General features: G+C 44.4%; 1 long non-coding RNA gene across 4 annotated transcripts in view; it reads left to right on the top strand.

Moving 5' to 3' along the window:
- Positions 1 to 26403, top strand: part of LOC309344024 — a 123365-nt gene that overhangs the window by 10915 nt on the left and 86047 nt on the right. For 3 of the 4 annotated variants that reach the window (XR_014157549.1, XR_014157550.1, XR_014157551.1), the window contains exon 3: positions 14025 to 14143. This is a non-coding gene — a long non-coding RNA (uncharacterized lncRNA). Of the gene's footprint in view, positions 1 to 14024; positions 14144 to 20710; positions 20823 to 26403 lie in introns of those variants that run through there. The other variant, XR_014157552.1, reaches the window with a different exon arrangement.

The following is a 26403-nucleotide window of genomic DNA, read 5'->3' as shown; positions in this document are numbered from 1 at the left end:
ATAAGTCCATGTTTCTGGTGGTGTTATTGCAACTGAAAACCTCTAATGCCCTCTGTTGTGACTGTAAGCATAACTCTCTAGTTTTCCATTTCCTCATGCATATGACAACTAAGAAGGTATGGAAGCATTCCGACAAATTCCACCAGTAAATCACCTTAGCGCTTTTGCTGAAGTGGGAACCTCTAACATTCAAATTGAATTTTGCTTTCAGGACAATTCAGTGGCAGCCTAAGTTTGAAAAACCCACTTTGTTTTCAAACCCTGCCCCCATATTTAGCTTCCTTCATAATTCCTTTGGAATGTTGTCAAGCCAGGACCCTGCAAATTTACCTCAAATTTCATGTTAGGTGGAAATTGATTGCAATCCTAATGGAAGATGATGTATTAATACCCTTTTCCCATATACTCCTTCAGTTCAAGGGCATCTATTATGCTTCATTCTATAACTGGGAAGCCTTACATGATAGGAAGAGGAAGATAAGTAAGTAAAATATAGGCTTCCTCCTTGTATCAATATTTTATATAGTCTCCCTTCCCACCTAGGCCTTTGTTCTTCTCAGTTGGCCATAAGTTCCCTCCCCCACCCCCAAATCCGCACTGCTCAGCAACAACCGTCCTTCACCTTTCATCTTCCAACCAATCATGTCAAAGCACTGTTGCACACAAAAGTCATCCATTTATGTCACCAACAGATTCTTAACTATTGCCATGGAGAACAAAAAGGAAGAGAAGGGTTAGCAGATTGTATGTTATAGTTTTCTATTGTTTCCAAAAAGCCCATCTCTTTTCTATTTTTGCTAAAGTAAAATAAATGTGGGTCAGTGCAAGCAGGAGCTGCTATAGATATTTCAAGACGTTCCAAAAGAAAACTCAACCTAAAACGGCCCAGTGATCAAAATCCTGCAAGCCAACTTGGTTACATTGATAACCATGTGTGTGCTTCAGATTGATTCATTACTCACAGACTCAGCATCAGTACCTAAAAGTTAGGATGGCAAATGCCAAATGCCATGGGTCCTGCAGGGCCCATAGCTGCCAGTGCCAGCCTTCTTGTAATGGTCCAGCATGCCAAAGTAAAGAACCAGGCAAGATGGCAGTGATGCCACCTTGATTTTCCCACAATTCCTCTGGGCCTCTCTTCAGAGTGCCAGACTGTGCACCTCCACCTGTTCTGACTGCTGCTCACTGTAGCGGCAGTGCCCACACCACTGCCACCTGCCATGCCTGGGAGACTCACAAGGGTGGCATTGCCCAGGTTCCCCTCAAAACAGGCACCTGTTGGTAGGTGTGGTTGTTTGTCAGTTTAGCAAGTCAACAATTTGTGTTGATGGGCAAGTCATTTGAAGCCCCCTAATTTCAATTAGGTTACTTCTTACGTTTTTGTCATAATAGTCCTTTCTGTGTACTTTTATGTATACATATAATTACTAAGATAAGGCCAGTTTGGGACAGTTGACCAGGGCAAATGATTCAGCAGGGGCAAATGAGGCATCATATGACAGCATGGAACAAGGAGTCTTTCCAGGGGCAAAAATTGGTTGTAAATCAGGAACAATAACAACCAAGAACATTCGGTGGTTCCTTATACATCACAACTGCAGCGTACTGTACCTGTTTTAGATGTTTCAAGCCCTTTACACAAAAGAGTTGAATTGTGTAGTCCCACCTTCTGTTTTGTATCTCAAAGTGGCAGGACTTTTGGAGGGCAACCTGAGAGCAAATTCTTCTGACATTAGTTAGCTCTGAAAAATCTAAATGTATCCATTCTCCCCATGTGATTTTAACAAATGCTATTGGACTACTTTTTTTGTTCCTGACTCATTTAACATAGCAGCTCCACAGAAATCAGCAAACACATTTCATTATGGAAGGGTGTCACATTCTGTGTTTATTCATCTAATGACAAACATTTACTGTTACAAAAGTAACATTTTCAGATTTCATTCCCAATCTGTGATGCCCCCCTTCTTTGAGAACTGCAGTGGACTGAACCGGTTTGTGTGAAAGCGTAAGGCAGACAGTATATTAGCTTCACTTTTAAATCTATGACCTTGGGCATTTGAGCTAGTGATTAAGTCCCCGCAAATCCAATCAGCTGCACATTAACTCTTATTTATTCATTTTTAATGTATTACGATGATCATCGTCTTATTCAGAAGAAAATAAACTTGCATTGTTAATTCTTTTAAATCACCTGGAAAATGAAAAGAGCCATATTTTAATCATCTGGGTATACAGACCTCATATATAACCCGAGCAATTTAATAAGCTCATAAAATGAATGCCCCTCTGCAGGTGTAGAAAACTAATAAATGTTTGATGTGTAGTATAAACACATTTTCCTATATTCCATCCATATCAGACACCTCTTACCCTTCCTTTTCCTTTCTTTCTCTGAGCGTCACTTTTTGTGCTCCTCTATCACCTCTGGATTTTCCCCAAACTATCTTGAAAGCTCATTTTTGAGTTGCTATCAGCTCCACACCTGGATTGACCAACCTGAGTCCTCTTTGCAGGGTTTATTGCAGTGTGTAGTGTTTTCAAGAGTACTTAGGTCACGGTGCTGTGCCACTAATACAGCTATCATTATTATTACTACCAGTAGTCATTGTAAATAGTATTCAGATCACTATTATTATCATCAGTATTATCATCACTATTGATACAACTAGTAGCATCCTTTTTTGGTTTTTGATAATAATGTTTATTTGTTTTCAATTACAGTCCAATAACAGCCTCATTATAGCAATGCCAAATTATAACACAATTACAAATACCAATCATTCAGATACCAAATTATATAATTTAGGTGACCCCCCCCACACACACACACCGCGTCCTAGAATTGATGGTTTGATTATTTTATTTCTGCGTTCCAAAATCTTATTCATTTCAATTACACTCCAGTCAAGATAACAATTCCTTATACAACAACTGCAATATTAACAACATCCATTCGTATTAACACATTAAATGATTCACAAAACTACAGGTGAGGCACCAAACTATATCCTTATTCTTACTATGTGTGGCAATTATTCTTTCCATGATCTTTTTTCCTGTCCCTGTAAAATGTTATGTCTATCTTTGTTGCTGTTCTCCATCATACATTAGGCGGAGCTAATATCCCATTGTTGTTCCAGAAATTCTCCTTTGCTCTGCCCCATGCTTCTTTGTTTTGCAGCTGCAAAAATCACACTGTTCCAATAAATAACCTGTTTTTGCCATTTCCCCTCTCAGCCTGGAAAGGAGAGTGATCTGTTGAACTGCAAATGACTCAGTAATGAAGTCATTAAGCACCCTTAAACCACATGTAATATTTCCATCTTTCTTTTCTTTTATTTCTTTTATTACTTAAAATATTTGTAGACTCCTTCCCCACCTGTTTGAAATGGTGTATGCTATTAAAAGTCAACATATTAAGATAATACAATAGAACAAAACATCCGGCATTAGTTATGAAAATGCTCCCCATGCTATTAATGCAATCAAATCCCTGCTGAAATATAGAAAGAAATAGCCCTCATGGAAAATAGGCAGAGACGGGCTCCATCTCATGTTGGAAGGCAAGCTGTTCCCAAGCCTGGGAGCCACCGGCCTAAACTCTTGACATTGTTGTTGTTGTTTAATCGTTTAGTCGTGTCCGACTCTTCGTGACCCCATGGACCAGAGCACGCCAGGCACTCCTATCTTCTACTGCCTCCCGCAGTTTGGTCAAACTCATGCTGGTAGCTTCAAGAACACTATCCAACCATCTCGTCCTTTGACGTCCCCTTCTCCTTGTGCCCTCCATCTTTCCCAACATCAGGGTCTTTTCCAGGGAATCTTCTGTTCTCATGAGGTGGCCAAAGTATTGGAGTCTCAGCTTCAGGATCTGTCCTTCCTGTGAGCACTCAGGACTGATTTCCTTAAGAGTGGATAGGTTTGATCTTCTTACAGTCCATGGGACTCTCAAGAGTCTCCTCCAGCACCTTCATGGATCCCTTCATGGATCACTGCCTTGCCATGGTGAAGGGGCTTGAATAACTCAGAGAAGCTATGAACTATGCCGAGCAGGGCACCCAAGATGGACAGGTCATAGTGGAGAGTTTTGACCAAACGTGATCCACCTGGAGCAGGAAGCGGCAAGCCACTCCAGTATCCCTGCCAAGAAAACTCGATGGACAAAGACAACAAACTCCTGCCATTAGGTCATACCAAATGAGGCTCAGTCCCTTGACTGCAATTACTTTAAGAGCAGGGCATGGAGAGCAAAGTACAGTCCCTGTTTTAATTTCCATGTATGCTGTGGGAGACAGCACTGCAGAACAAGTATAGCCATTTCATACCTGATTGCTATGCAAAGTGGCTCTCAGTAGATAACACCCAGGAGACTGCATTCTCCCAGAGGTATGCCTATATGGAGTCATTTGCATCTTCTAGTGCAGTTTTCATCTGTCAATTAAAAGATCCAAAGAAAGAGCAAATAACAACAACAATAACAAACCCACTTCCTCCCTGCCCGGCCCCAATCAGCATTCAAAACTCCCAGAAACCCTTCTTTACGGAATGAATTGCAGTTTGTGGTGAAATTGGTGCATTCGTTTACAATTAAATTTAGAAATTTAATAAAAAGATATCTCTTGTTAGGGAGGGAGGAACATTCAGCCCCTGATTGAAGTGTCTGGAAAGCTCAGTTATGAAAAAGGCTGATATTCAGATCCAAATGTATGATCAAAGTGCGGCAATAAATAAGTGCGACAGAAATCATAAGCAGTTCTAATGTACCAACCCTTAAACGAAACAAAAACAAAAATCATTTTAGGATAAAATTAAAGGGCAGGAAATAGATGGCAATGCTGAATTATAAGGCTGCTGGGTGTGATTATGGCATGTATAATTAAATGGATGAGAGATCGTAAAAGGAGAAGAAAATCTAAGTGAAAGGAAATACAAGGAAGAAAGACTTTTTTTAAGGGTTTGGAGTCAAATTCAGACCAAGGAGAGAATACTTTGGATAAAACCACACCATACTGTACTAGCTGTATATAGCCAGAAGGCAATATAAAATGTAGTATAATGTTAGGCAGGTGATTAATTATACTGATTATCATATCTTGACCATTTTGCAAACCAGAAATCGAGCTCTTTGCCTTCAGGTAGCACCTTTCCAAGACACAGGTGTTTTGTTATCTAGTAGGGAGAGGCAGGAGCTGCTGGTATTACAGGCTTCCTTTACCAGTTGAACCACTGAGGTCCAGCACCAAGGGCCTTTTGGCGGTTCCCTCACTGCGAGAAGGGAACCAGGCAGAGGGCCTTCTCGGTAGTGGCACCCGCCCTTTGGAACACCCTCCCATCAGATGTCAAGGAAATAAACAGCTATCTGACTTTTAGAAGAAATCTGAAGGCTGCCCTGTTTAGGGAAGTTTTTAATGTTTGATGATTTTCAGACATTTTCTCTATATTGCGTCTAAGGAATGCACCACGTATTGTCTCGCGTTGTTTTATTAACAGACTACCTTAGGTAATCTAATTTGGTACGGCAATAAAAATTTTCATTTTATGTCATGTACTTAAAAGAAAAATACATACAAAAAGGTGGCTTTACTGAACTCATTACTTACTAAATCAAATGAGCACTCTTGCCTTACGTTTAATGTTCTCAGAATGTTTTGAAACAGTTCAGTCAACAGGTACTGCCATTTTAGAAAAAGCTTTTAAGTCCACAGAAGAAGTTATGAAGCACATCACTCAAACTGAAACCTTGACCTTCTCTTTGTATTATAACGTTATACAATTGAGCCAGAAATGGAATGTTTTCTCCCCAGCTCAGATGATGAGCTTTAAAAGAAGTAGAGACTATATGGGCATAGGGCAGGAATAGCCAACATATTGTCCTTCAGATGTTGGTGAACTGCAACCAGTGGTGGCTGGTACCTATTGAGACTGGTAGAGCCAAAAGCAGGAAGACCAACAGTAGGTGGCACCAGAGCCAATGACTGGCAAAGCCAACTAATTCAAGTTTTGTCCCCATCCTTCTCCCTGCTGAATTCTAATAGGGACAATTCTCAGATGAAAGAGAAGGAAGTTGACAGTCAGTGTTGTAAGTAAGCAAGCAGGCATGGTGGGTCTATCTAAGGGCAGACTGAGGTTGGTGGGGCAATGTTCTGTTTGCCCTAATGAACTAGCCTTCACTGGCTGCAATTTCCATCAGCTTCAGCCATCGTGGCCAAAAGGACAGGGCAGGGATAATGGAAGCAGGGCCGTCTTACCCATAGGAGCTAGAGGTGTGGGGCACCCGGGTGCCGGATTCTCAGGGGCGCCAGGCCGAGAGTCCGGGGCCTGAGAGTTGAGTCTGGGGAAGAGCGCGTCCATTGGTCGGAGCGTCGCAATGGGCTCTTCTGCTGCAGGTGGCTCTGTGCCATGAGCTCAGGGGCGACCGAGCCAGTGAGATGCTGATGCGGACAACCAGCTCCGCCCTCCTGCACACCTGGGACTGGGCAACTGGGGGGGGGGGCAGATCTTTGCACTCCAGTGCCACATATGCTTAAGACAGCCCTGAATGGAAGAGGACCCTTCTGTGCTGGTCCCGAGGGTTAACCGTGTGGCGAGGTCCGAGTCCAGTCTAAGGTTGAGGGTGCGGTATGGAGGCTGTCCATCAAAGCTGAAGCTGGGTCCAAGGCAGGGAGTCGGGTGAGGTCAGGAACTCTGGCAGAAGAGCAGGACAGGGTGCAGGCAGGAACAGGCTACCAACAATGTTGCTCCCACAACCTGGGACTGGGGCTGGCTGGCTTTTATCTGCCCCGAGGCATAGGGCGGCCCCGGTCCACATGTGACTCGCCTCTCCTGGCCTGGAGGCGAGAACTCCTCCTGCTGGAACGTAGTTCGCCTCTCTGCCCTGAGCCTCTGCAGCTCAGGAGAGGCTGGAGGGTTACCAGACCCAGAGGCAACCTCAGCTTCCCCTGACGGGGCCGAGAGTGGAGCACCTGCAGGCAATGGGTTCTCCATCACCTCAGGAGCCAGATCAGAGTCAGCTGGTGCCTGTACCTGAGGATCCAGCACAGGTGAGGACCCTTCAGGCTAATGCCCCAGCCCTGGCTCAGCTGGTTCTGGAGGCAGGAACTCCTGTGCAGGCTGGGATTCCTCAGGTTCAGCCTCCAAGTCCGAATCCCAGGCCATCACACCTTCATTGGCCACCCTGGGGAAAAGGATTCTGGACTAAATGGACCTTTGGGCTGATCTATCCCTGCTCTCCATATGTTCTGAGGTCATGTAGGAGGAATCCATGCCACAGTGTTTGCCCAGCCCTGTGACCCTCCAGTTGTTGCTGGACTATATATCTCATAATCCGTGACCACTGGCCATGCTGAGTGGGGCTGATGGGAGCTGACATCCATCAGCATCTGAAGTCCCACATATTTCCCATCCCTGCCCTATGCTGTGGTAGAAAAGAGCCACAGCTTGGACTCTTACAGGCTGCTGCATTAACTAGCAGACATGAAGCCACTCTGCAGTAGCTCTTCTGTCACTAAAGGAACTCTTGCAAATGAGGGCACACAAATTTGCAGTCATAAGAAGGTAATTTTGCATTCCTATCCACAGTGTGGTCTCCATGCAAAAAAAAAGGAGAGCTTTTCTTGATATCCATTGCATCAGCAGAATAGGATAATGCAAATAAGCTTCAAGCTATTTCTCATCATAAACAATAACAAGTTGAATTGCTTGTCAATATGCTATTTAGTATTTGGCCTATATGTTCTGCCATTCCTTCATATTTTATACTGAATTTTGGATGATAACATTGGCATTCAGCTTAGTATGATACTCAAAGCCTTCAACACTGCAAAAGCAGCATGCCTAAATGCATATTGTAGCATCCATCAATTAGCTTTGCCACTGAGCAGATGAAAACTGGCTTGGCTTAGAGCATTTGATGGATTTAGGAGCTCCAATATAAAGTGGATCCATACTTTTGTTAGATCTAATTTCCACAAAGGACATTTAGTAGAAGCTAAGGATCAAGAAGCCATTTGGATTTGTGGCTGTGCACATATGTTAAGCAGTCATTTTCACTCCTTTTTAATTAGTTCCCATGGAAGAAATGCTTAAGCAGCTCTGAATCTTCAAACTGCAGCTAATTCAAGGCAAAAAAACAAACAAACCCATCTTTGATTATTCTGTTATTTATTTCATGAAAGCCACGGTCCATCAAGGTAAGCTGGGGCATGTAGAACTTCAAAGATGGCAATGACAAAAGCCCAGAAAATTTTGTTAAAATACCCAGCTTTACATGTTACAAGGAAGTAGAGAGGGAACACAAAGTTGAGCAGAGGTGCTCAGCAACATTTGAATCATTGCAAGCAGAATGGAGGCAAGCACACATGCCACCTCAAGCATGCCACCTCACCTTGATCGTGGGCACACCCATACTTCCACTTGTCCCGGACTTTCTAGGCAAGGGTCCAAACAGTTTTCCCCTTGCACCACCACCCCTTTCAGCACAAAATTTCAACATCCAGTACTACCTCAATACAGCTGCACGCTGCCATCCCTGGGCTCCCTTGAAAATGGCTTTTCCATGCAAACCAGGAAGTGACCTCTCCAGACAATGGAACAACTTCTTTTCTTACATCTGCAGCTGTGATCTCTTGGGTGACATGGACATGGCAGTCAAATGCACATGTGTACTCTGTCCGTTTCCCTCCCTCACACCCACCACTCTGCACAGTCCCGGGCGTGGGCAACCCATGCTATGCCACCATCCAGAATTCTGTGGTTTCTGCAGCCTTGAGGAGTGTTCCAGGGCTGTAGAAGAGCAATTCTTACCAACCATAAGGGAACCAAATCCATTTCCATGTGTATCTTCGGGTACTTTCTGCCTTCTGCGCTTGAGCAGCCTTCCCAACCTGGTGCCCTTTACCTACTGTGAGACCACAGCTCCCATCAACCCTGACCATTGTCTATGCTGGTTGGGGCTGATGGGAGTTGAAGTCCAAGACATCTGGGGGACATCAAGTAGAGGAAGGCTGTGCTAGAGGCAAGATGAATGGCTGTCAGCACAACCCTACATGTCTCATTAGGTTTAAGGGGACTTGCTTCCAGGAAAGCAAGTCTGGAATTTGAATCTGAGTATTGAGCATACCTGGATCCTGTGATGTCTAGTCTTTGTTGCCTCTCTTAGCTTCACTGAGCTTTCCTTCCTTCCTTCAGCATCTATTGTGACTGCAGGCATAGATCATCATCACTGAGTGTCGGGTTATGGAAGCTGTTCTGTCTTAATGCTGCTGCGGTTGCCGTTGAAACCCTTGGCTCAGAGCCTGACCTTACCAGAAGCAGCAGCTGCTGCGTCTTAAGCTTCAGTGCATTAACCAAAGAGATGTTAACATCTACACAACAAACTCAGAAACAGCCAAGGCTGGAAGCAGTGAAGTCAGATTTTTGCTGGCAGCGGGTGGCTCCAAGAACCGATGAGGTAAGGGAAGTCAATATCTTGCAAGGCTCCTGGCAGCAGTCAGCCATATGTGCCACAAGCCCCCTATTGGTTAGATTATTGGACACAGGATTGGGAAAGATGGGCTCAATTTCCAATTTATTCATCATATTCTTAAGTATCCATGTGAAAATCATTGCTAGCTACTGTCAGTTCTCCATCTGGAAAATGGTGATTATGACCTACCTCATAGGACTCTTTTCTGAGAACAAATGGCACTGCAGAAAACAGGGGGGGGGGGGACTTTGTAAACTAAAAAAAGAAGAAGCAACATTGAAGTTGTTCATAAATCCTAGGAATATGTCCTCTTCAGTTATGAAAGCACTCAACATTTCATGTAATTAGAAGCTTTGCACTATTATTTCCCATAATAAATCAGAGGATTCTCTTTTATCTTTTTGATGGCTGTGGCACACTGAGTTGGCATTTGTAAGGTGTGATTGTGAAATGAAACTATTTTGGAACTGGTAATTGCTAATTGAACACCATCCAGCCCTAGAAATAGATAACTCTCCAACATATCAGTTTGTACCAGTTCCCATACCCCTGGCACACATGCAACGGTCATTCTGTTTCAGTCACTAAAACCGGAATGTTGTAAATGTGAACATGGTGCTGATAGTGAGTTCTTCTGTATTTAAAAAATAGAATAGTAGATCTGCATAAATAAGTATGTATCAAAAATACAAAAAGACATTATATCATCAACAAAATAATCTACAGCTCATCTTCTTACACTGAACTATTTTTAAAAATAATAATCCAGATTTCAGTTGCTATTGAATTGCATATTGCAAAATGCAAGGTTTCTGCTACATTTAAATAGCTTGACAAAAAGGATCTACCAATCAAAGTTTTCTGCTTATGAAATTTAGCAGGAACACACCAGTCCACAGCATCTTCCATGGCAGTAAAGCCTCACTCCAAAACAGTGCATGTGACAGCCTAGGAAGAGGGAGATGGAGGCCTTTATGAGAGAAACTTGGCTATTCAGTGAGGCTTACTCCCATGTGATACAGAGTGACTTGCACCTGCCTTGCTAGCTTTCCAGAAGAGAAATGAACAAGAAGGCACCACTGATCTCTTCCACCATTGATTCATCTGGTCATCAGCTGCTGCAGCACTCTTTGCAAATAAACCATTTGTCATCTGTTCCAGCAGCTGCTGCTCCCTAATTGGTTGCTGCCCAAGCAAACTACATGTATCCACTTTGCAAAGATAGCTGCACTGGTGGAGCAGGAGGACCAAACAGAGAATCTCCTTCTTTCAGACCACGCAGTGCAGTGAAGGTAAATAAGTAAAGCTGGGATCCTATACATGGTTTGATGGGAACAAGTCTCATTGACTAGGGAATGGGTGGGTCCAGTGGCGTAGCATGGGTTGCTCACACCCGAGGCCATGTGTAAGGGGTGGGAAAGAAATGGATGGAGTATGTTCACAAGGTTGGACGAGATGGTTGGACAGGTTCTCGAAGCTATGAACATGAGTTTGACCAAACTGCAGGAGGCAGTGGAAGACAGGAGTGCCTGGCGTGCTCTGGTCCATGGGTTCATGAAGAGTCGGACACGACTAAACAATTAAACAACAACAGCAATGTGCATATGTTGTCTGGAGATGTCACTTCTTGTTTCGCATGAAGAAGTAGTTTTCAACAGAGCCCAGCAACGGAAGTACAATGGTACCTCCGGTTGTGAACAGGATCCATTCCGGAGCTCCGGTCGCATCCCGAGGAATTCACAACCGGAGTGCTTCTGCGCATGCGTGTGCGGCGAAACCCAGAAAAATACTTCCAGGTTTGCCTCGTACGTATCCAGAAAGATACGTAACCGGAAGTGAACGCAAGTAGAGGTACCACTGTATGCATCTGTTTTAAGGCAGCAGCAGGCGTTGAAATTTTGTGCCCCCTAACAATTTTGAGCCCGGGGTAATCGCCCCTGTGAGCCCCCCCCCCCCAATGCTACACCACTGGGTGGATCACTGTATTAAGGCCCTATATGCACTATGAATTTTAAGCAATATCATATCACTTTGAAAGTCATGGCTTCCTCCAAAAAATTCTGAGGACTATAGTTTGTTAAGGGTGCTGAGAATTGTTAGAAGTCTCAGAAGTAAGACCCACTGAGTTTAGAGCAGCTTGCTTCCCATAAGTTGGCATAGGATTTGAGCCTCAAACATCTTTCTCCCATTTTCATGTTTTCTTAAATGTACAGTGGTACCTCGGGTTAAGAACTTAATTCGTTCTTGAGGTCCATTCTTAACCTGAAACTGTTCTTAACCTGAGGTAACACTTTAGCTAATGGGGCCTCCCACTCCCGCCGCTGCGTGATTTCTTTTCTCATCCTGAAGCAAAGTTCTTAATCCGAGGTACTATTTCTGGGTTAGTGGAGTCTGTAACATGAAGCGTATGTAACCCCAGGTACCACTGTAGATTTTGTTTTTCCTAAGTATGTTTTATTTTGATTTAACCATTTCTTAGTTGTGTTATTCGATTATTCTCCAGCCTTGACATGTCCCCAAATTTTGTTCTGCTCTGGTCTACACAAAGAAACCTAAAGGAAAATAAGCTCTCATGCAGCTTTATAAAAACTCCTAAATAGATAGCACATCATGCTGAAATTGTCTTTTAAATGAGTTATAGAGTGTAAACGTGCCTGTGGGACTGGCCAATACATGTTGGGAAGCACATAACATATATTTACACTGACTTTTATCGAAAGAATACACTACTGGAAAAATTCAAAGACAGCTCCTGAAATGCACTGCTTCAAAAATGCATCATGAAAAATATCATGCTTACCAAAGAAGAGACCTTCAAGTCCCTTTAGGATATTTAAGCTACAATATTTGAAGAACTTGGTGGCTGAAACTGAGAACCATAAGTCAGAAAACAATTATATTTGACCCTAGCGACAGCCTTTTTGTGAGTTGTTATGGAGCAACTGAGAAATTTCATTGTCCTTTGGGAGGATCAATATCTATAAAACAGACACGGTTAAGAGAGACAACAAAAATAGTATACAATTTGTTTCTTTTTATAAAGAATGTGCTTTCCCCTTCCCCCTCCACCCCCCCCCCCCCACTGAAAGCTTTGGCACTGCACACAAACAGTTTGGGTTTGGTAGTTTTCATAGTTCTCTTTCTCTACGCAGCTTTTGGCTTAACTGCCAAATGCGGCAGAGAGTGAGTGGCAGAAAGAGAGGGAGACCATTTTGGGTTCTGGCCCCGCCCCCACTGCCAGCATGCAACCCCTGACAGATTAACACTGAGGGAATATGCCCCTCCCCAGAGGGGAAGCATGCTTCTTCACTGCTGAGGGAGAAGGGACTATATATTATTGTGCTTAAGGGCCAGATCATACCTCAAAATGAATAGTATTGGATATTTCACCAGTATTTGTTGATACACGACTGGTACAAAACCAAAAGCTTACTAAAGAGAAAAGAACGTTTTAGTGGGTTTGATGCTTTAATTTGCTGGCAGCCACTGAGAGTGACCAGGGCAACCTGGTCAGATGGGCAGTATATTATTATTATTATTATTATTATTATTATTATTATTATTATTTATTCTGTACATCGGGGAGGGCTGTGTGGAGAGTCTTCCTTTAAATTCCTAGGAGTTTATCTCAGTGAAGACCTTACTTGGAAAATCAATACAACCCAGGTGTTTAAGAAAGCCCAACAGTGACTCCATCTCCTCAGAGTATTGCAGAAGAACGATGTCAATCAACATTTGATGATCTCCTTCTACCGGTCCACAATAGAAAGTGTCCTTTCATACTGCATCATGGTGTGGTATGCTGGTTTGACATCAACTGATAGGAAGTGCCTACAGAGGGTGATGAATACAGCACAAGATATTATGGGCTGTCCCGTGAATCCGCTGGATGACATTGCGGAAGAACGTTGCCTCAGGAGAGTGAGGAAAATTCTCAGGGATGAGTCACACCCTGGCTGGCACTTTCTTGATCTCCTGCCCTCAGGCAGAAGATATAGAAGCATGATTAGTCACACCAACAGGGTAAAGAAGAGCTTCTATCCGTGGGCTGTTAGGCTGCTGAATGAAAAGATAACAATATGGCAACTGACTTTCAGGTTTGGTGTGTGTGTGTGTGTGTGTGTGTGTGTGTGTCAGTAAACAAGGGGAATTAAGACTATGAGAGCTGAGTGGGGAGTACTCATGTAATCTCACTGTATACAAGTTGTACAAGTGACAATAAAGTATTTCAATTTCAGTTGTACAAGTGACAATAAAGTATTTCAATTTCAGTTTCCATTTCAATTATTATTATTAATCAAGTGACCTCTTTCCAAGTCTGTAAAAAGAAGATCCCCCCTTCCCCCATCTCTGCGGTAGAAGGGGTATCTTAATACTTGGTTTAAGTCCCCATTCATTCTTGGGTGTTAACAGCATTGGATATTTTGGTACAAAATGAAAAGATTATTAAAAAGAAAAGAAAGCTTCAGTCGAGTGACCTCTTCCCAAGTCTGTCACTAACCTCATTAAGCTACTTGAAAATACAACAGTGACTCTCAACCTTATTCATTCCCTGCAGGCTTTGAAACATATTGAAGGGAAAATAGTGAAGAACAGCAACTCTGCAGCTCTCAGACAGCAAGCTAATAACAGGTTACTCGTCTGAGGTCAGAGGTACCCAAGCCATCAAAATGCAAGGTGAGTCGAGCAAAGTAGCCCTTCGGAGAAAATTCTATGTGATCTGAGGAGGTGGGACGGATGCCCAGTAAAATGTCAGCTTATGGCCTTTTGCCTCGTGTTCCAGAGGCTCTCTGCCTCCCCCACCATTGAGTGCCATGACAGCTCACCCCTACAGATGAGGAAATATGGTGGAAGTCAGCTTTGAGTCAGTAACACGTTCAAGGAAATGGCCGGGCAGCCACCTTTGTGTTAGAGCAGGCGCAGGTAGGTAATATTAAGAAAAGACCAAAAGCAAAAGCTCCGAAAAGATGGTATGGAATGCAGTACATTATAATGCTGCCCTTTTGACCTGTTCGCCATAAGTGCTCATCTATAATGCACACTACGAAATGCCCTCATGCTTGACATGCCATCTTCTGCTTCTCTCTCCAAGGAGATGTCTTCGATGGTAATTCAACTGTGTCAAAAGCCAGCTTTTAGCCACAGGAATACAAACAGTTTCATATACACTTCTTTTTTTAAAAAAGAACTGGCATAATTGGCAGAATATGGGCTGTAAAAAACACATTCATACTGTAAACTTAAGCCAGCCTTCTGGTGTCCTGCAAATGTCTTGGACTGCAATTCCTCTCAGGCCTAGCCAGCATGGGAGCTGAGGTCCAACACATCTAGAGGGCACGAGGTTAGCAAAGGCTGATTAGAGTCCCTGTTAAGTGCAGTGAGATTGACTTCTGAGGAGGCCTGCAGAGAACCCAGCGGCTTATCTGTTTACACTGTCTCTTTGTAGCAATAAGTATTTTAGTCATCATTTATACAATTGAGTCAAAAGTGGGTGGAGCACAGAGACGCTGAGTTGCACCCAACATGGGGGGGCGTCGTCATGTGTGTGTGATGTCACATGTGTATGACATCACATACACATGGCACTGGCACACTGGGCTCCTCAAAGGGTTGTGCCAGAGTGCTAGACCTCTGGCACAACCCTGTTTATGAGCCCAGAGGACCTTCTTGTCTTGCACTGGCAGTCTGGGTTCATCAGAAGGTTGCACGAGAGTGCTGGACCTTCAGTGCTCTGGTGTGACCTCTGAGCGTCATGATTTTCTATGTTTGGCTGGCTTGGTCTGGATTTTGCTGGCACAGTCAGTCAACTCAGGCAACTTTTCCTCCTTCCAGGGAAAAAAACACGAATGAATAACATTAAACCCCATTGATTGATGATCTTCTAAAATTAAATGTAGTATGTTCCCCTACTTTAACCTAATTCATTGCGTATGGAAAAATCATCTCTGCCCTGATGACCGGTACAATTATATGCTTCATTAAAGTGCCATGTATGTCCTTAAGCACCCACACTGATTGATCGTGGCAGCAGTAAAGAGCTCATAAACCTTTGTGAGTGTATAGATGCTCTTGGATAAAACCTGGGCACAGCGTGTTGTGGGGTGGGGGCTTCTCGTCTTCCTATCCATGTTGGAAATAAACAGTTTTACCATGTCCACATGCATACTTTCAGAACATTTTGCTTTCCAGTCTTCACACAGGCAGAAAAGGAAAGGACTTTGCCAATGTCTATAAACATACCATGCTGTTTCTTGCACTAGTATGGTAAGTACTGCAATAATTACCTGCAAGTGAGAAAAGAAGGCATGAGCTACGGACCTATACAATGGGATCTGTGCAATTCTTTTGAAGCTTATGAAATGCTGGGGATTATGCCAAACTTTTCCAGTAGGGAGAACAGATTGCCAGTGGTCTTCTGTGGCTTCCATTTTTGCTGGGCAGCCAGAAAACTATTGTCTGGCCTGGTTCCAGCTTCACATGCAGTCATTCCTGGCCAATGAACCTTTGATCTACCTCTATGGTAGATCAGTGTTATTATTCCCAATATTGCAGATGGGGGCTGAAGCTGAGAGGGATTTGCTTACTAGCTAGTTGCTAGGTGCTAGTGAGCTCCTGGAAGTGTTCGATGGGAGCCAGTGTGGTGTAGTGGTTAAGAGCGGTAGACTCGTAATCTGGGGAACCGGGTTCATGTCTCCGCTCCTCCACATGCAGCTGCTGGGTGACCTTGGGCCAGTCACACTTCTTTGAAGTCTCTCAGCCCCACTCACCTCACAGAGTGTTTGTTGTGGGGGAGGAAGGGAAAGGAGAATGTTAGCCGCTTTGAGACTCCTTCGAGTAGTAGTAAAGCGGGATATCAAAACCAAACTCCTCCTCTTCTTCTTCTTCTTCTTCTTCTTCTTCTTCTTCTTCTTCTTCGAGCTTTGAATCAAAGGCTTCCTGAGTCACAGCTCAGTCTCTTAGTTCCTCCCAGATATGAGCATTCAGATGGTTTTGATATGGTCAAATGCTGCTCATTTTGCTCTTTTGACTAACACAGAAAGAGCTGGATACATCCACATTTGCAGAGCATCTGGGCACTGCATGCCTCTTTACAAAAAGCCAGTGCAAAAGCTGGCTACTTTTTAAAAAGTGAAGTGGTGTCTATGAATGAAATAGCTAGTTCACTGTAATGAGACGCGATCACACAGTTCCCTTTCATCGCGCTTCCTGTTTGCTTAACTTGTGCGAGTTTGCTTGCCTGTAGGACCTCGTGCTTAGGCACACACTGAGGGTATTTCATAAGATAGCTGATGTCAGAGAGGAAGTAATCTGCCATCTCTCCCACCACCACCAGGAAAAATAAATAAAGAAGGAGCCAGAGTGGCAGGTGGTTTAGAGAAACAAATCTGAGCCACTGCAATTACTGCAGGACTGAGCTTGCCTTAGGAATGTCGGCTCTGAAGCAGCTATCTGCAAAACAGATTCTAATTTAAATCCTAGTGGGAAACTGAGAAATAGAAATGGTTATCACTGACGCTCTGTCAGAGGATGTCATTTCCACAGGAATTGGGCAGTTGCAGCATTAAGGAGATCACTTGCTTTGAGAATATAAAATATTTGTATATGCCTGATGCCAAAGGACCGGAGCTCCAAACCCCTCTATAGCCCCATTCCACAAAATGGGAATTTCCTTGGCACAAAACAGCAAAATGTTGGCACTGTATGCTTCCTGGGACATTGCTCCTCCATTGTAAACAGAGGTGCAAAGCTTCTGAGTACTGGTTGCTGGAAATGGACGCGGGTGGCACTGTGGGTTAAACCACAGAGCCTAGGACTTGCCGATCAGAAGGTCAGCGGTTCGAATCCCCGTGACGGGGTGAGCTCCCGTTGCTCGGTCCCAGCTCCTGCCAACCTAGCAGTTCGAAAGCACATCAAAGTGCAAGTAGATAAATAGGTATCGCTCCTGCGGGAAGGTAAACGGTGTTTCCGTGTGCTGCTCTGGTTCACCAGAAGTGGCTTAGTCATGCTGGCCACATGACCCAGAAGCTGTACCCCGGCTCCCTCGACCAATAAAGCGAAATGAGCACCGCAACCCCAGAGTCAGTCACGACTGGACCTAATGGTCAGGGTCCCTTTACCTTTACCTTAAGAGTGCCCCTGTTCTCAAATCCTTCTTACAGGTTTCCCAGTGGCATCTGGTGGGTCACTGTGAGAACAAGATGTGGGACTGGATGGGCCATTGGCCTGATCCAGCAGGCTCTTCTCATGGTGGCCTCTAACTCACATCCATCCCAGCAAGCATGGCCGATGGGCAGGGATAATAGGAGCCTGTACTCCAAAACACTTGGAGGCAAACAAAGTGGAAAAGGCTGCAATAAAGCTATGATTGCCCATGGAATACCCACTCTTTGAAGGGGTATTCAAAGGGAGTGCAGTTGCTTTATTACTTCATTTGTTTCATTGTTATTATTATTATTGTTGTTGTTGTTGTTGTTGTTTTATTTGTACCCTGCCCATCTGACTGGGTTCCCTAGTCCAATTTGTTGGAATTGAATTTTTTTCATAACAAATCCTGTTAATTATCCTTATGCACATTGTTTTTTGTTTACCATGGATTTCAAGAGAGACCCAGCTGCTCTTCTGCTGCCTCTACTTTTTGTGTTTTCCATACAATTTGGCATGACATATTCAGGCCCTGCCAAATTTCAGACAGATGGGGGGGAAGCATTCTTGCTTTGTGGGCAATTAAAAGGCCTACGAACACAGCCCGACTCCTATCTAATCTAACAGGGAGAAGGTGGGTTTGGTAGAAACAGTGTAGAATAGATTTAAAATACTTAAAGGAACTGTCAGATGGCTGGGAAGATGGTGTGTGTTTTTGCTGCTGTTCTGCAGAATGGCAAAACACAGAGAAACCTGCATGTGTTCTGTTTCCGAACAGAAAAGAGCAAGCACAGGCAAATGGCGACTCCCTGTCCCTCTCTTTCATGTTTCCACAAGACCCACCCCCATGCCACTGTGATTGGAGGGTTCTGCCTGGAAAGAAGACCTGTCAAAATTTTGGACACCTATGCTAGAATATGTTTAAGCTAAAGATTGGACCACTGACATTATCACTCACCTCCCACACATACCCCATCACTATATAGCTTCAAGGTGACAATAAAGAGAATTGAACTCACATGCTTTTGAACCCCTGCAAAACATCTTACCTGTGCTCCTGTGGCATGATCAGAAAGATGCATAGGTGGGACAGAAGTCATATGGTGATATCTGTTCCATTGTGTCCCGGCACTGATAGATTCTCCCCTCACACACAAAATCTCCCCCCAAATAAGGAGACTTGTGAGAGGCTATAGCGTGCCTCTCTAGAGGAGAAAGGGACATTGTTCAGAATGGATGCTGAAGAAGACCAGGAGGCAAGGAGGTTGTGAAGAGGTGAAATAATTCTTCCTCAATGTGCTGGTCCCGGGGGAAGGTACCGTGGGTGTAAGCAGAGTCCACACGAAGAGGGGCGAGGTCCAAGACGGGGAGCCGGGCGGGGAACAGGTACGCTGGAACAGGAGGCCGAGCTGGGAACTGGAACACCGGATAGTCAGGAACAGGAGGCCAAGCAGGGATCAGGAACACAGGAAGGTCCAAAGCCAACAACGACGTTGCTCCCACAACCTGGGGCCAGGCTGACTGGGCTTTTATCCTCTTCTAAGGCCGGGGGCGGTCCCGGCCCCCAGGAGCCCCGCCTCCTCTGGCCTTAAGGCGAGCACTCCTCCTGGGGGCAACCAGTTCCCTTCGCCTCTCTGCCCTAAGCCTCTGCAGATCAGGAGAGGCCGAAGGGTTACTGGGCCCTGGAGGAGGCTCACCTGTGGCCACTGAGTCGTCAAGCCCCTCTGGGGCCAGAAGGGCTTCACCTGGGGCCAGCTCCTGATGCTCTGTCACAGGTGCAGGCTCTTCAGCATCTAGGCCTTGCCCCAGTTCAGCCGGCCCTGGAGGCGGGGACTCCTGTGCAGGCTGGGATTCCTCTGGTTCATCCTCTGAATCGGAATCCCAGGCCATCACACTCAAACATGTTTCTCAGGATTGCCACAGGTGAAGGAAGACCAGGGCTGAGTCTTATGGGAACAGAAGTTTAGGGTTGCATACTGGGTGGCATTGGCCCTATGAATCATCAGATGAAAAGATACATTGTAGGCCAGCAATGTGGAACCTTTGGTCCTTCAGTCTTTGCTGAGCTAGAACTCCCATCAACCCTAGCAAGCATGACCAATGGCCAGGGATCGTGATGCCTGAAGTTCAGCATCATCTGGAAAGCCAAGGGTTCCCCACCTCTGCTATTGTGCTTCTATCATAACACTTATTTGGGTGGGGTAACTGGAACTATTGATTGTTTCCAGCCTCTGATTGCACTCTGTACTTTTTGGAAGGCCTCCCTTTAAATCAAAACTCAATACGAGTTTCTCTATATGAAATAAACAGTTCCATTCTGCTTCAGCGAAAATGAAATTCTTGTCCCCCGCCCCCATTGTTTCTCAGATCCTCAGAGGCCCATAAACATATTGGCACACTGTTCTGCCATTTCTAAAGCAAAAGCAATAGGACAGGGAGTTGTTTTAGCTGTAAGAGAATACAGAGCCACACCTGGGAACTGTGCATAATTTCAAGGGAAAAAACAAAGCCTTACCATTCTCCTGTTGAAAGAATGTGTGTAATACCCAGTAGATTGGGCCATACCAAATAGAGAATAGATTCTGAGCTGTAATAGCGTTTCTAGAAATGATCGATAATAAGAAACTTTTAAAAAACATAGCTCCACTTATTGCAATTGTCTCCCAAAAACGCTTACATTTCTAAAATGGGAGAAAGCCTTGAGGCCCATAAATCTTTCTTCTTCTTCTTCTATGTTTCTTTGGCTAAAATGCATAAGTGTAATAACAGCCTTGCTACGACAGATGAAGGCCCATCTCATATGACATTAGACTGTCTCCAGTAATGGCTAGCCAGATACTTCTGAAAAACCAGGAGGAGAATGTATCAGTGAGAGTCATCCTCTCTTGTGGGGATGGGAAAACTGTGGCCCTCTAGATATTGCATTACTAGAACTCCAAACATTCCTGAACCACTGGACACTGCCCCACCACCCTCAATCTGCCTCACTGGGATTGCCTGTAAGTTTCCTCCTCCTTAGGGAGACGGATGGGGGCAGGTCTAGAATTACTTGATTCAGTCTCCACCTATCATTGGCCCAGGCTCTGCTTGTCATTGACTCAGGTACCACTGGTTATTGGTCTCCTTGCCTTCAGTCCTACCAACCCCAATGGGCACCAGCCACCAACGAGTCCAAGAACATATGGAAAACCATCACTGCCCGATTGCCCATTGGCTACATCTGAAACACAAAGGTATGCTATCTCCAAACACAAAAGTTTAGAAGTATCTGTTGACCAATCCTTCACAAAGCCATCTAAAGAAATTGACATCAGTTATAAACTTTGTGCTGTATATGTTAAAAAAAACACTCCACTTTCTTTTAACCAACAGATGGTGTTTACTGGAAGACATTTTCCTACCCAAAGGCAAATTCAGTGTCTTCAAACAACCTGTGTCTGAGGAAAGGCACTTAAGTTTATTACTGTGGGTCAATTGTGTCTGAAAAAAACACTGGAACCCCCACAGTACTTTCTATTGAGAGAAAAAGTGTCCCAGCCACAGAAATCAGTTCAAAAATTTTGGGATATGTTTTATCCCAGCCTCTTCTTGGTGAAATGTGCTTCCCTATGGAATATTTGTTACATATTTTTGGTGGGGAGTTAACCCAAGTAGCTACATTGATCAGGAAAAAAATACTTCAAAACCAGATTCAGTTGGGATTTGAGGTATGTGCCTATGGGTATTTTTTTTTGCCCAAGCCTTTTTCTTGTATATAGAAGGGGGCAACTATGGGAAAAGTAAGTAGCTAGATTTTGGGGACATTGTTTACTAGTGACAATATCACGGAACAGAGTTTATCAGTGTGGTGTCCATGCCTGTTCATGTTACCACAGAGACCTTCTTTGGTACTCATAGGCTTCGTCTCCTCTTGTTGAGAGAACTTGAGAGAAGCAATCAACAGAGGTGGTTGTTGTCTGTGCCTGGCTGTGGCATCTGCATGTGTGTGTCACTCGTGACAGTTCCTCCAGTTTTCAAATGTGCCCATGGGGCCACAAGGTTATAGACCCCCTGTCCTAGAAGGATTATGTTGTAAGTTTCTTTGCAGTAAAATTCTGCAATGAAATGTCTGCCTGGGGTAGGATTTCATCTCAAGTCATTGTTAACTCTGTCTGCAACTTTGAATTCTCTCCAGTGTGGATAAAAATCCCTTCACATACAAAAAGCCAGTATGTTGGGGGGAAAGGCTAAAACAGAGTTCTTCTGCCCAACATCTTCTTGTATTTGTAAAAGGGATTTCTTTTTTTCCAAGAGTATGCAGCTCAGACAAAGGTTTGCCCCTCAGCAGGAAGAGCTAAGCCTCTGACTTAACTGTGCCTTAAAATTAGAAAATTAAATTTGAAATCACAGGTGACCTTATCCTCCTCCGTCCCCTTTTACATTCACATTGTTCTCCTTAAGGGGATTGTGGGCTTGAGACTTCCCCCCCACTTCAGCTCCAGGCGTTGCACCGCATGCTCGAGAGGCAGAATAAAATGCAAACTCAGAGGCAGCTCGGACCTTAAGGCCAAGGTCAATAACAATTCACTAGCAAGTTACATTAAATTCCTAATACACATTCGCTGTTGTCATTTCAGCACATTTTTGATGAGGATGTGGAACTGCCTGCTATGAATGTCATTTCTGCTTGTTATCTAATGGCTTGCCTGTCTCTATTTATAGCCATCAGATCTCGGGGCTTAACGCAGTCTGAAATGAAACCATCTTAATTTAAAAGAAGCATTGTTCTTGCCTTACCTAATAGCTTCAGGCGTTGAGGAGGGAATGCCTACATGATTAAAACGGATTAGAAACACTCTTGCTTAACACATAACTCGCCAGCGGTATCCTTTTGCCAGGGTAGGATGATGTCACAAGCCCAACGGGGATGTAAGGCTGCTTGATCACCTAATCAAAGTGGCCTTGTAGTACATATGCCTTGTCTCCTCCTCCACTCCTGTATGCAAATTCTATGCCCCTTTCCATTTCTCAGAGCTAACCATGACCAGTTGTGTACCTGCGCTAGCATTTTAGCTGGCCAGGGTTAATCACAGATGATGGTTCTCAGACACAGGAAGAAGAAGAAGAAGAAGAAGAAGAAGAAGAAGAAGAAGAAGAAGAAGGAGGAGGAGGAGGAGGAGGAGGAGGAGGAGGAGGAGGAGGAGGAGGAGGAGGAGGAGGAGGAGGAGGAGGCTTGTCAAGTGCGGTTTTAGCTAAAGTACTGTGCAGAGAGCTGAACCATAAAGAAGGCTGATCACCGAAGAATTGATGCTTTTGAATTATAGTGCTGGAGGAGACTCTTGAGAGTCCCATGGACTGCAAGAAGATCAAACCTATCCATTCTTAAGGAAATCAGCCCTGAGTGCTCACTGGAAGGACAGATCCTGAAGCTGAGGCTCCAATACTTTGGCCATCTCATGAGAAGAGAAGACTGCCTGATGTTGGGAAAGATTGAGGGCACAAGGAGAAGGGGATGACGGAGGACGAGATGGCTGGATAGTGTTCTTGAAGCTACCAGCATGAGTTTGACCAAACTGCGGGAGGCAGTGGAAGACAGGAGTGCCTGGCATGCTCTGGTCCATGGGGTCACAAAGAGTTGGACACGACTAAATGACTAAAGAACAACAACACTGTGCAGCTATGACACAAAGCATGGTTAGCACCAAAAAGGAGAGGAGGAACAAAAGGACAAAGGAAAGAAAAAGAGGACTTTGAAAAAGGACTGGATGAATTCATGGATTACTAGCCACAATGGCTATGGGCTACCACCACTGCTGGAGGCCCTTTACTTCTGAATGCCAGTTGCTGTTCTACTCAAGTCCTTCTTGTGTGCTTCTCATAGTCATCCTGTAGGACATTGTGAAAACAGCATGCTGGACTTGATGGACTTGTGTGCCTTCATATGGACAAATCCTGGCTTCAAAGCCTATTAGACTTTGTAGTGTGGGGCGGAGAGACCTGTTTCCTTTACCTAGCCAATTTGGAATGCAGAGCAAGAGATATTGCCTACTGGGCTGCTGACTGGCAACAAGCTACAAAGACCACGACTTGCTTTGAGTTGGAAAGGGGGAAGCTGCCTGCCAGGGTGGTGGAGAAGCAGCTTGTCTGGTCTTCACTGCTTTCCTGATGGTGGGAGATGTCTGATGAGACACAATTCAGTTAGAAATTCACAAAACTGAGCCAGGAGTTTGAGCAGAAACTTTGACCGTGAAATGGCCAGACTTTACTACGAAGTGCCGGATGTGTCATAGCTGCTTCTCTTTTTCACCTGGCAAACAAGGCGTGCTTAGAAACACGGTCTCCAGCTTGGGAAAGAACGCAGAATAAGGCAAAAGCTAGCTGCTTTGTTTGTTTGCCTATCAAACAAGCACAGTCACTCTGAATTTCCATTCCTGTGCTCCTGTCTGCATAGAAGTGTTAAGAGCAAGATATTTTGCAATCTCCTGCACCACAGGAAGTCCTATAAACACAAATATTTTCATTGAAGAATAGTTCCTGTGCATCTTGCCTCAGAATCCTGGTTCTACAAGGGCTAGAGACTTTTAGAAATGAAGGCAGGAATTTCGGGTCAGGCAATGCTGCAAATGGGTATTGGATGGGATGGCTTAAATTTGGGCAAAACCTGTCCAACCCCATAGGTGATGCATGTATCACATGAGTTCACCATCTGCTAGCCACTCCCCCAGCCTTCCAGCTTGCAGTGGGGAGTATTTCTGTTGTTCCAACGAGATACACTGGAGTCCCATATTTTGCAAATTTTTGTAAACGCCAACAATCACTCCCATCTGTCAAGCTGGCAGTGCAAGTTGCTTGGATTTACTCTTTGAGAGCAACACAAAACAAGGAGAAGAAACTTTGGGCTTTTTTTTTTTTAAGGAATGAAATGGCTGAAAAAATAATTCCATAAAAACCTGTGACAACAGGGGAGAAATCAACCTCAGACGAACAAATTCAGCAGATCCTGGCAACTATCACACACTCCCTCTATTGCTTAACCAGGGAATAAATACAGAGAGCAGATAATATCCTTTCTTAGTATTCCTCAGCATCCCAATTAGGTGTGATGCAGAATCCCAGACAAGGGAGCCTTCACAGGCTTTCAAGATCCCAGGTTTTGTTTCTGCAGGAGTTCCCTAAAATGCAAGACTCCTGTAGAAATCAGCATCTGTTAAGCACAGATGGAAGCACTGTGGTATCCCCCAAGTCCTGATTATTGTTTCAACAACAGCAACAGCCTGCTGAAGAATTATTTCCATTGACTTGTGTGGGTATGAGTCCTGTGAGTAAAATATGCAGCTCGAATGTAATATATGCGGATTGGATCTCAGTCTGACTCTCAAAATGCAGTTTTTAAAGTAGAAGAATCTAAATGCTACCAAAGAGGCAGTAGAGTAGGCATCTTTCGCAAAGTAATTACATATGCTCTTTGGTAAAATAACTTCCTGATTTTCCCATATTGCTGAAACAACCAAGGGTAGATATATATTCTGAAAATGAGTGTTGTTGTTAGAAATCAATATAGAGCTGATTGGGGCATCTGTTTTTTACGGGTCTGTTTATTTATTGGCTCATTATAGTATTTTTAGGCTGTCATCCCAAGGCAGATGACAAAGCCTCTCCTCTTCCAAGAGGGGAGGTGTTGTTGGCGGGACGCGATTTCTGCATCACGCAGGGGCCGTTATGACCCCTGCCCCACTCACCTGGCTGGTGCACCATGCCCACAGGTAAGCACCCAACCGGGCGGCTTGGAGGGGGCATGGATTGCAGTTTAAGTTACTGCTGCGCCAGCCCTTCTGCCTCATTTTCCGCCTTCCCGTCGCGAGTCACCCACCCTCCACTCCCTTAGAGTTTAGTTTTTTCTCTTGGCCTTGCTATGGACCTTAGGTTGGTCGCCCAGGTTGTCCTGGGGGCCTGATAGGAATTTTTCCATCTGGCATTAGGCCTTGTGGTTTTTTCGCCTACCTCGTAGCAATCGTCACAACTTTCTTGGTATTGGTGGGTAGGTTAGGCATTGGAATGTGTTCATGGTGTGTGGAAGGGCTAGGTGTGGCCATCGCCTACCCCTTCAATTTTTGGGTATTCCGTTAAAGGAATCCGGTGGTCGTGGATCCTGTCCGATGCCTGTGTGGCGGGGGGCCATGGCACGACCCTCGGTGACATCAGGGGAGAGCTTATAGTTGTATTAGCATCAACAGGCTCCACCTTCTGGTGAATAAACCCCCTTCGGGCTTACCCCCTCTCCGAGTGGGTGGAGTCAATCTGTCGTGGTCATTGCCTAAGCCAATACCTTTTCACTTGCTGTAATCAATAAAGTTGTGGCCTTTTCTTGCCCATTAACCTTATATTCCGTGTCCGTGTATCTTCATTCCACAAAGTTGGTCCTCGAACCACAATACTTTTTTTTAAAAAAAGTATCATAAAGGAGACAGAATAAAAACAACTGTTTCAAAACACAACAAACTGGCATCTCATCATTATACCTCAGCTACAAGATTTAAAATAATGTCAAAAGCAGTGTCATAAAACCATCAAGAAAAAGGAAATAAGAATAAATGAGGTTTTAAAGCTCCCCTCTTAAAAAAACCAAACCCTCAAATTGAAGGGCCAATCATGTTTTTCTGGCTAAAGAATTCCACAGATGTAGAGCCACCACATTTTCTCTGAATGTGGCTGGTGCCATAAGACCACACCAGGATCCCCTGTTTCTTCCCAACTGTATGCAAACACTTTCCCACATGCATCTGTGAAACTACATTTGGCATTTGCTACCCATTCCA

The sequence above is a fragment of the Podarcis erhardii genome, assembly GCF_964252035.2.
Source record: "Podarcis erhardii genome assembly, chromosome: 6".
In the NCBI taxonomy this organism is placed as follows: domain Eukaryota; kingdom Metazoa; phylum Chordata; class Lepidosauria; order Squamata; family Lacertidae; genus Podarcis; species Podarcis erhardii.
This window is presented reverse-complemented; position numbering and strand designations above follow the sequence as displayed.